This window comes from Taudactylus pleione, unplaced genomic scaffold (assembly GCF_031769625.1).
Source record: "Taudactylus pleione unplaced genomic scaffold, aTauple2 ptg000156l, whole genome shotgun sequence".
In the NCBI taxonomy this organism is placed as follows: Eukaryota; Metazoa; Chordata; class Amphibia; order Anura; family Myobatrachidae; genus Taudactylus; species Taudactylus pleione.
Window position 1 is genome coordinate 5256671 of NW_028284558.1, and position 11498 is coordinate 5268168.

The following is an 11498-nucleotide window of genomic DNA, read 5'->3' on the forward strand; positions in this document are numbered from 1 at the left end:
TCTTGCCAGTGATAAGAAGAGGCCATTGTCATGCCTGGGCATAAGACCAAAAAAACAACCACTTTTGTGTTTAATTATTTCTTCCCAAATACTGATAACTTTTGTTAAGCCATCTGTACCATTTGTGAAGCCAAAGTAATTAGAGGTAGGGAAGTTAACCATCTAGGTACTTCCTCCATGTTCCATCATTTGCAGGAAGTTCATGCAAGTTATTTAGCAAAATCTTAAAAGTCCTGTAAAATAATAACAAGCAGTCCAGTATCAGCTAGCAGCAGAATGGATACATCCCAGCACATGCAATATCCACCGGCAACACCTTCATCATCAACCTCCTCATCGATAATCAGAGGTGGTTCTCCTGCATCCAATCTGCAAAGGCTAACTGATTCCACCCCTCTCCAGGATTCCCAAGAATAATCCTTGTTTGCTAGTTCTGCTCCTAGGAGTGAATCTAGGGGAGAAGGGGTCTAAGAAGACTAGTAGTTTAAAACAACATTTGACTGTGAAACAATAATTTGAAAGAGGAAACAAGTATGAAAGTTGCCATCCTTTTGCATAATGGATCACTGAAGCTATGATGGCTATGTTAGCATTATATCTGTGTCCAATATCTGCCATCAATGCATCTGGTTTTAGACAATTAGTTGAGGTGCTGTGTCCCTGCTACCAAATTCTTTCTTGATTCAATTTTACTAGAACAACAATTCCTCACCTGTACCGGGAAATTCAAAAATAACAACTTATTCTTGGCCTAGTAAAGGCTATCGTGCACCTAAAGATATGTGGACAAGCAGTACTGGTCAATCTAAAGATTACATGACTGTGACAGCCCACTGGATGGGTGTATCGCCATCAGCAGCAGCAATATTTAACACACAACACCAGTTCATTCACAGGCACGCTACTCTTTGTATCACTGGCTTCACTAAGAGGCATACTGGTGTCAACCTTTTGGAAAAACTAAGGGTTGTGACAGCAAAATGGCTTACTCAGGATTTGTAATTTCCTGTAACGCAAGTAATATTGTACAAGCATTGCAACTGGGTGAATTTGAACACATCTCATGTTTTGCACAGACAATAAACTTGGTGGTTCAGAATTTTTGTAAAATGAGAGGTGCAGGAAATGCTGACTGTGGCTTACGTATTAATTCGATGGTGGGTGAACTGAGCATGTGCAGGACCCATTCTGCACATGTGCAGACTGAGTCCTGCGATCATGCTCACAGTGCCTGACAGCTGTAGCCTGATTGATAGTCTGCCACTGTTGGGGGGGGTGGGGAGGGAGTGGCATCCACCTGCATTCCAGATTTCATGGTCTTGGCAATGTAGGTAAGTACTGAGTTCTGAGTATGATTGCTGGTCATTCTGGTTATCTGATGTAGTGTCTTTGGAGGCAGCACTCAGATTGCAGATGCTGACAGGAGATGTCCTTCAGAAGCCTCCTACAGTATTAGAATATTTGCAAATTGTGGCTGCATCCAAAGATACAGCAGCGATGTGCACGGCATCCACATCTGAATGCTAAGAGCTCCTTGCGTGCAACTTGTCTGCTCAAGTCGCACATTTACAAAACGTCTCCTGATTCAGTTTCTTGTGCAGTTGCTGCGGGCAGGAAAAAAAATGACCTTTTCCGAGAAACACACTGGTGATGAGAATGAGAATCAGTGCATCAGAGTGAAAAACAATTATGACATCTTGTCAGGTTTAAAAGAATTGGCCACAATTATTGACACCTCTACCCTGACTCAATCTGATACAGTAAATATCAATAGAATGATGAAGGATTATTTTAATGACACACAAATTAGAATCTCACACAGTCCCTTTGAATATTGGGAGGAAAAAAAAGGGAATTTGGAACCCCTTGTACAAACTAACTTTATTTTACTTAAGCTGCCCACTCTCCAGTGTGTACTTGGAAAGAGAGTTTAGCACAGCAGGGAACCTTGTGAGCAATTAGTGTAGGGGGCTACTTCCAAAAAATGTGGAAAAACAGATAATCATAAAGATGAATTACAACATGCCACCAATTACAGCAAAGTATAAAGACTTCTGTAACAGTGGATTCCAGTGGGAATGAGCTAATATTGTGTGATGATGATATTAACACTGATGTTAGAATGATATTAACATTAATGTGAGGATGATAATGACATCTTCCAACTTTGATGATAATTAACAACACTGTAAGCCACCTTAAGCCCTTTGGTAGCTTGGTTTGTGGGGGTCCAAACAAACCAAGCTCTGCAGCAACAAAAGAAGCAGTCCCTGTCACTGAAGTGCATGGTGTCCTTGTCCTTTATAATATACAATATACGTTTGGATGGGGGGACTCAAGGACAATTCCATCATGCGTCCATTTTTCATTGTTGGCCTTGCCAAGTTTGTGTGTGTTTGACATGTACTGTACTGCATATTACTGTATTTACTGGGGTGTTCATGTTCTTGCAATGCCATCTATTACCAGTTTCTCATCCAGGTGTGTAGGCCCCCATTTCCTGCAGATTCTCAGCAGATGCAGAGTAGTATCATCAGGTCATTTTATATATAATGAATAATTAATGAAAGACTTTGACTAGGTTTTTACTTTGTCTTTAATCTTGAGGCCTGTGCTTTGCTGTTTTGATTCAGTTTCCACTTTAAAATTATTATTGGGATTTTGGATGCTTCTTTTTAATAGTATCTTCCATATTTCAGATTTATATATGTTATATCAGTACTTTAATCAATCAATTAATCAATCAATCAATCAACCAACCAATTAATCCTTTACCTGGCTTCCACTAAATACTCCACCTCCATTTACCTGTGATGGCCATTGGTCTCTGCTCTAGTTCTTGATTAATGAAAACATTGTATAGCATTGTATAGATAATATTAAACTTCCATCCTGTCTGTCACTGCGGTGCCAGTATGTTTCACAGATGTGCTATACTCTTTTTAAAACTGCCATGTGTCACTGCTCTGTGTCTTAGTTTAGCCAGTCAGTTCACTGCAGCCTTTGGTGAAAACAGTATTGTGAGCTGTGAGGTGGTCAAAATTGACTGGAAATGACTGAAAATAAATGCTATTAATGTTAATAATACATTGGGAACAAAAACAGGCCCAAATTATAACAGTTAAACAGTTTTAATCCATATTAAAGAAAACACATACAGAAAAGAACAAAACACTTTGCCAAAAACAAAACTAAAACCTTTTAGGGAGGTTTTGCCAAAATCAAAACACGGGGGTCCGTGCACATCTCTAGACAAAATGCTAAAACAGGTAATAAAATCTGAAAGGAGAACAGCATACTATGTGCCTGATTCAGCATGGATTGCAGTTGCTAATACGCACGCAATCGGACGATTGTTTCACACTTTGCATGCATACATATCGCAGTACGCGTACATGAACTAGCCACTGCGAACGGGACTGCGATCGCAGTTACTGTGCAGACCCATCGCAGAGTGATTGACAGGAAGTGCCATTTTTGGGTGTTGACGGGGGGGGTGGTCGGGCAAAAGCAGACGTGCCAGTGCGTTTCAACGCCGTTGCACGGGTGTACATAAATGATCCACTGCGATGGGCTGAAGTTAGAAATCCTGAGTGAGGTCTGACCAGCCTTAGCTGTGCGCATGGGGCCAATGTTATTGATTAATTCACTATGTTGCCAAAGTATATGAATGTGAGTAAGGGGAAGTGGGCGATCTTATGTTAGGCTGCGTTCAAAATGCAAATGCAAACATTTACATATCACCGCTGATATTAGCAACTGAGTTGCGTGCGTATTAGCAGAATAGTGATCCTTGCTCAAACAGGCCCTATGTGCATATTATTGTTATAAAAAGATGCAGTAATTATATTTTAAGTTTCAACCTTTATCAACCATACTCAAAAATACCATTATCAAGTTTACAGTAAACCACAAATACTTGGATTAGGCTATAAAACTCCATAAATATTTGGCAAGGATGATCATTTCCAACCTCAGAAGCCAAAGTGTCTGCCTGTAAATCAAATATTGAACCTAAACAGGGACACATCGATATTATAATGCATTAACAATTTAGACAACTATTTGTACAAGGTCATAAAGAACTCTTTAAATCATGCCATAAAAATATTAACTGAAATGCACTCAAGACTGAGCTGTTATATTTAACGGAATGGGTATGAAGTCCCGGCAGCTGAATATCCCGACGCCGGCAGCCTGAAGGGAGAAGATCCCGACAGGGCAGGTCAGTATATCCCTATCCCTCTCTGCCCCCTAACCCTCCCTTATTGGAGCCTAACCCTAACCTCCCCCCTCGTGCCTAATCCTAACCTCCCCCCAGGAGTGCCTAACCCTAACCCCTTCTTACTGCTCCCTAAACCTAACCCTCCCGGGGGGTGCCTAACCCTAACCCTCCCCCCAGTGGTGCCTAAAAGGACGCCCCCCAAACCTAACCCTAACCCAGCTACGCTCCCTAAACCTAACCTTCCACCCCTCGCGGCTAACGCTAAGGGTGCCCCTTACTTACCTCGTTTGGGCTGGCGTCCTTTGCAGTTCCGGCATCGGAATTAAGATAGGCATCAATATTTCGACGCCTATCTTAAGTCCCTTGCCGGGATTCCAATGTTGGTATTGATCCCATATTTAACATTATAGTAAACAATATTAATGATTTGACTATAAATTAAATATGAGCCTGATTCAGAGCTGGATGCAATGGCAATTCCGAACACAGATCAAACAACTGTTTTCCATGCATATAAGCCACACTGAGCATGTGTAGCAATCACATTGGGACTACGGATGCACATAGGAATCCACCTTACATAGCCGTCACATCTAACCATATGCCATCAGACCCCCTATTGCATGTCCTCAGGCACCACACAGGCCCATCACAACTGACCACTTTCCCACCCAACTCCTTGGTTTCACCACTGACAAAAGAGAAGAATGAATAAGTTATTCCCAATATCTGCAACCAATGTCAAGGCATCATTGGACACTTGGCATGAGAAGGTATATCATGTTAGTTAACAATCTAACAACAAATATACAATGACTAGCATCTATTTATTAGGATCCATAAAGACTGCAAATTTCATTACAAAAACTTTGCAAATGTTACCACAATGAATGAACAGAGTCAGGGCTAATGCATTCTGACAGCATGTGCCAGTGCAAAATGTTACATAAATGTCCCCTGGAAAGTTTGGTAGGTTTCCGTCAAGTCTAGAACAATGTATCAATGTGCTGCTGAGTGGCTACAATGATGGGAGAGCCCCAGGTTGTGATGTTACTGTAATGTAGAAGTATAGTAGTTTTAGACACTCCCTTACTTTATGTGCAAGCATGATTCTTAACTGAAAGTCTCTAGAGTTTGGTAATGGCTGAATAAAGACTAACTACAGTATACTGTAGTTCAGTGGTTCCCAAACTGTATGCCGTGGCACCATGGGGTGCCTCGAGACACTTGCAGGGGTGCCTCAGGTTGGTGGCCCAGTACCAAAACAAATTATTTATGGCTAATATAATGTAAATATGTAGACAAACAGAAGTGCAAACCTGTCCATCAGCACATAACTGACCCTAAGGATGACAGGTCAGCACAATTTACTTCACTTTACCACTTTATTTAATTTTTTTCTGAATTTCACAAACTTAAACTTAGGGGTGCCTTGCAAACAATGCTGACACTCTGGGGCGCCATGATTCAAAACAGTGGAACCACTGCTGTAGTTATTACTCAAGTTCCAGTGTTCTTACAACAAGCAGCCACCAGCAGTGCAGCATAGTAGCTCCTCCTATGCTGCACTGCTGGTGGCTGCTTGTTGTAAGGGCTGTGTATGACGCTGCCCCTGTCCACAATCACTAAATGGGAGTCCAGCCCAGATGGCGGTGGGTAACAGACGGGTCCCCCAGGCTCCACCTGGCCCTAGGCAGCCGCCTGTACTGCTTTGTCCATAATCTGGTTGGGCCAGGTATATGCTGACTAATTGCTGAGTGTAGCTGTGAAAAAGCTGAGATAATTTGATTTATCATTATTTGAGCCTGGGTATACTCAGTTATTACTTGTGTGTTGTCAGTAGTCCGCAATACAGCATCCTCTCTTAGCTCCTTCACCAAGCTCCTGACAACAGCTGAACGAAGCGGCTGACCGAAGGGAGGAAATCCCGACAGCGGCATGTAAGTAACCTAACCCTCCCCTCTCCCCCCTAACCCTGCCTTAGGGGTGCCTAACCTTAACCTCCCCTCCTAGCGCCTAACCCTAACCTCCCCCCAGGGGTACCTAAACTTAACCCCCCCTCCCCGCTTCCTAAACTTAACCCTTCTGGGGGATGCCTATCCCTAACCTCCCCCCGATGGCGCCTAACCCTAACCCCCCCCTTCCCCTAGCCTACCCCTAGCCCTCCCCGGGGGGTGCCTAACTCTAAGTTTCCCCGGTGTTCCCTAAACCTAACCCTCCCCCCCTGCGGCTGAGAGGATGGGTGCCCCAGACTTACCTCGTTCGGGCCCACATCATCCTGGATTACGGTGACGAGATTATGATAGGCGTCGGTATGTTGACGCCTATCATGAATCCCTAGCTGGCATTCTGCCGTCGGGATTGTGACCGGCGGCCTTGTGCCCGCTGGCCACAGAACTACAGTACATACCATTATAATATGCCAAACCCAGCTGGAGATGGCAAAATCGCGCAAGTTCAGTTTTCCTTTATCACTAAATGGATAAAATGCAGTATTTTCAAGAATCACCATATTTAATGAAACTCCATGGTGAAATGGTCAGAAGTTCACAGATTACTGCTAACTACAAACTGCCATAAATTGCCATTTAGCTTCATAGTATCCTTTAAGATGGACAGCTCTTACTGTACATCTGGTGACTTTGAAGAACAAATCGCTGCACACTGTAAATGTGAATAAGTCACTACAAATGAGCAATCTATTATATTCTAGCTTTTGTGTAATTATATACAGTATATATTATAGATAGATAATATACTGTATGGCAATTTATTTAGCATTAAAACAATTATTCCCATTTGGCGCAGTGTACATTGGACAGCTGTATGCTAGCTTTCAGTTGGCAATGATATCTCACACTGAGGAAAAGGGACAATCTTATGTGCCAAGATATAGTCATTGACCAAGGACAAACAGAGAAGTCCAAATTAAAAGTGTACAAAGCAAAATACAGGGCCTTTAGCGAAAAATCAAGGGAGATACAGCTGAAACAGGAATAGATACATGTGTTATAAGAAAGTAACAATGATTTTAAAATGTTACATTGAAATTATATTTCAGACAAATGCGATTTGCATATTTATGGCAATGAAATACGGGATGCTCAACTAATGTATAAAGATTATTGTATAGTTCAGTGGAAGGATTTCCTAAAAACATATATTTTTCTTCTTTATAAATATATGTTATATTTAGCTCCCACAAACATTTTGATTTCTTTTCCCCACACGACCCACATTTTGAGACATAGCTGCAAGAACCGTTGTGAGTAACTATTCTGCTGACTGTGGAGGTAGCTATAGGATGGTCCTTCTCATCCTATACACAAGCTGCAATAGGTGCTTCTATAGGACTATTTTACAGTATATGTGGTAAATTTACTAAGATGGGAGTTCTATTTAAGAAGTGATGTTGCCCATAGCAACCAATCAGATTCTACTTCTCATTTATCTAGCACCTTCTAGAAGATAATACCTGGAATCTGATTGGTTGCTATGGGCAACATCACTTCTTAAATAAAACTCCCATCTTAGTAAATTTACCCCTATGTTTGGGACATTTCACATGTTTTCAATGGGAACTAGTCAGATGAGCGTGCAAAATCCATTACACACTCAGGGCCTGATTCAGAGATGGATGCTAATGCGATCACAGCTGCGATTTCATACGGAAGGCAGCTGCGAAAATATGCTAATAGTTCCAAAGATCACCCAAGCATAGGTACGACCACTGCTGCCTTCTCATATGCGTATGAAGTCGCTTACCTGCATAGATATCGGTAACATTGATGCATACCGAGCAGCCATCTTGCCCTTGCGGAATGTCTGACCAGCAGCAAACACGAAGCTCTCCTAACACGCAGAGGGCTCTCATGCTGCATGTGCAATCGCAGTGACTAATTTATGTACGCCCATGAAACGGCGTTCAACCGGTCAGACATGCCTGCATTTTTCTGACCATCCCACTATTACTACCACCAAATGCTGATAAGCTGTCACTCACTTTGTGATGGATTCCTCTTTGCGTCTGTAATCGGAATGCGATTGAAGTGCATGCGCATTGCGACTTATGCGCATACACAATAGTAAACAATATCTCGATCTGCGTAATAATCACCATTGTGTCCGCTGGTGAATTAGGCCCTTAGTTTGCAAAAGTGTAAGATTTTTCCAAACAACTTCTACTCTACAAATGATCAAGTCCAGTATTCTCCTTTACCCACAGCAAATCACAAGTGCAATTTCTCATGTTGGCCCTTTGTGATTGGTTAGCAGTGAAAGATCTTGTATAAAATATGAATTTTTTCTGCAGTGAAATAATGCAGGTCCACAACAGTAGGAAAGAAGATTTTATTCTCCACTATACAACAATATATATACATATATATAATGTATTAAAGTGCCTTATTGTGGCCACTTGCCATGTATGCAAAAAGCCAATTTGTCTTCCATACAAGGTCAGGCAAAGTCAGTTCCAAGTGCAATTAAATATCTTTGAATTGTAAGTGACACATTACAAAGAAATGATTTAAGCAAGAAATATACTTTTCCATGATTCTTCAAATTATTACATTTCAAATGACATTAGATGGTTGTATTTCAAGAAGAGCAGCACTTTGGACCTCATTCAGAGTCGGTCGCGAGCGCCGATGCACTCGTAACCGACTCGATGGTTTGGCCTATGTGCGCGCAGCGGCTACAATGCGCGTGGGCTAGCTACCAAAGGGGCGGCTGTCGATGTTGATCGAAAGCTGCCCCCGTTTGGTAGGCGGGCCGGGGGTGGTGGTTTCCAAAATGGAGGCATTCCTTTGCGAATGCCTACCATTTTGAGGGCCGCCGCACTGACATCATCAGTGATGTCAGTGGGGAGCTTCCTGTTCCATCAGAGCAGAAAGCTCCCTGGGGCTTACGAGTGCCCAGACCCAACCTTAGGGTCTGGTCGTAAGCCCCGATGGTCACAATGGTGATCACCATCGCGACCATCAACCTGTGGTAACCCACAGCTTAACGATCGACAAGGAGGCGGCCGTTCAGGATGCAAGCGGCCGCCCTGATTCTGTGCGACTGCTTGCATCTAACGACTGCCTCTGAATGAGGTCCTTTGTGAGGCAGAGTTGGGTAGAGAAAGATTTATTATTATTATTATTATTATTATTATTATTATTATAATAAATATTATTTGTAATATAATCCTTTCATTTTATGGTGCCACAAATCATCCACAGGGTAAATACACAGTAAAAGTAAAACATGACAGATCAATGGTACTGAAAATGTATGATGATACAGTATATCATTGCAAAATACATAGTAATAAAACTGCCAACCTACCGTAAAAAAAAAAAATTAAATAAAGAAAGGACACTCACCAAAGGTTGTATACTTATATTATACATGCACAAACTCATTCACTCACTCACACTGACCTGTACTCACACTGCTGTACATAGTTACCAGCTTAAAACTGTTTATTTAGGCTGATAATTTACTGTTTTTTGGTCAGCCTGCAATTGTCTATTCAGACTTAGCCCATGTTAATACAAACTGACACCAGCCATCTATTTTCCTCTTCTGAATCATGGCATCTGGGTATTTAATTAACTGACATGTGGTATCTGATTAACTGACACATGTATATATGTTGCTCTTTCCTGTTGGTTTACTTGTCCATACATAGATGTGTATTGTAGAGATTTATGTGGGATATTAAACCCTACAAATCTTACACTATTCAACCAGTGGTTTGTCTGGGGACTAAAGGACCAATGTAGGTCAGTATGATTATAGCATTCAACAGTGTTTCCATTTAGCGCATTAAAGGTCCTCTTATACCTATTGAATACCCTCTGTATTGGGTGCATGTGCAATGGGTATACAGTGAGAGAGACCATATTTATGTGCGTTTTTCAGTTATTCTGTGGCTAATATAATACATTATATATAAGCAATTATTAAACATTTATCAATTTTGTATACTTTTTTGTCTAAATACCTATTGATCTAGGACCCTATCACATGTGATGTATACTTATGTTATTGTTATTATCTATACATTTATACTACAAACTGTGTGCATCACAAGCAAAGTATGCCTATGCATTACCTTTCTTGAAAATTCTATCAATAATCAATTGGACTTTTCTGATGTAAAGTCCTACATTTTTTTAAAAGTTTATACCATGTGCATAGGGTAGCTCCCCAATCATTTTCAGTGGTATTGAACAACCTACAGCCATACTTTACTGATTATGCCCAAACCCATCTGATCTTGGAAGCGAAACAGTAAAAGCCTGGTTAGTACTGGTATGGGAGACCTTCTAGGAAGACCAGGTGCTGTAGGCTAAAAAAACTGCACTGTTTAATGGGGCCAATAGGATGGCACATGGTGTAACTTGAATACCAATATCTGTGGTATTTTCCTATTTTATTAAAGTATACTCACTGATACTTGAAGTGTGTCAAGTGAATCACAGAAATTGTCTACTCAATATTTTCGGCAATTAATTTTGTGAGTATTGGTACCTTCTAACATTATTTTAATATACTTATTCAAGTTATATTTTAACTTAATATTTATGAATTTTTCTTTAAAGTGTGCCCCAACAAAAAGCCTTACTTTTCTCTTAGTTTTCTCTTAGTTTTCTATTGTATCCTATCTTAGGCTGCGGGAGCACCACCAACATGTATTTATTATTATGAATATGAATATCTAGTAATGTAATATGGTTGGTTATAATAATTTCTAAAATATAGGTTCTGTGCGGAATCTTTCCTTTTTCTTCTATGTTGCAACATCTCCACAGCTTTGGCGATTTTGACATCTGTAACCGCAGTGGATGGTCTTCTAGAACGCGCTTTGTCAGTCACTCACGTATTACCCTCTTTGAAGTGATTCCACCACCAAAATACTGTAGCACGGCTAATTGTTTCTACACCGTATGCTTGTCGTAACATTTAATGAGTGTCATTTCCGCTTTTTCCAAGTTTAACACAAAATTCAATCACATATCTCTGATGTAATCTCACAGACACGTCTTCCTCATCGACCATGATAAAATTTATGAAGATCTTCCACTCGCTGTGACCAAACAAAGAAGACTACGGCAGTCCAACCGCAGGTTCAGACACATTGATGTATGAGAATCACAATAACCAACATAGCGTTGCCACGTTTACCTACAGTATGGACAGAAAAACAGAGGCAGTCTCATTACTTTTCAATCAGCCCTCGTACATATATGGCTTAACAATAAGATATTAACATTAAAATATT

The 11498-nt window shown here is 40.9% G+C and overlaps 1 pseudogene; it reads left to right on the top strand.

The window, feature by feature from the left end:
• Positions 1–10449: 10449 nt before the first annotated feature.
• LOC148521618 (5S ribosomal RNA) lies at positions 10450–10567 on the top strand (annotated as a pseudogene).
• The last annotated feature ends 931 nt before the right edge of the window (positions 10568–11498 follow it).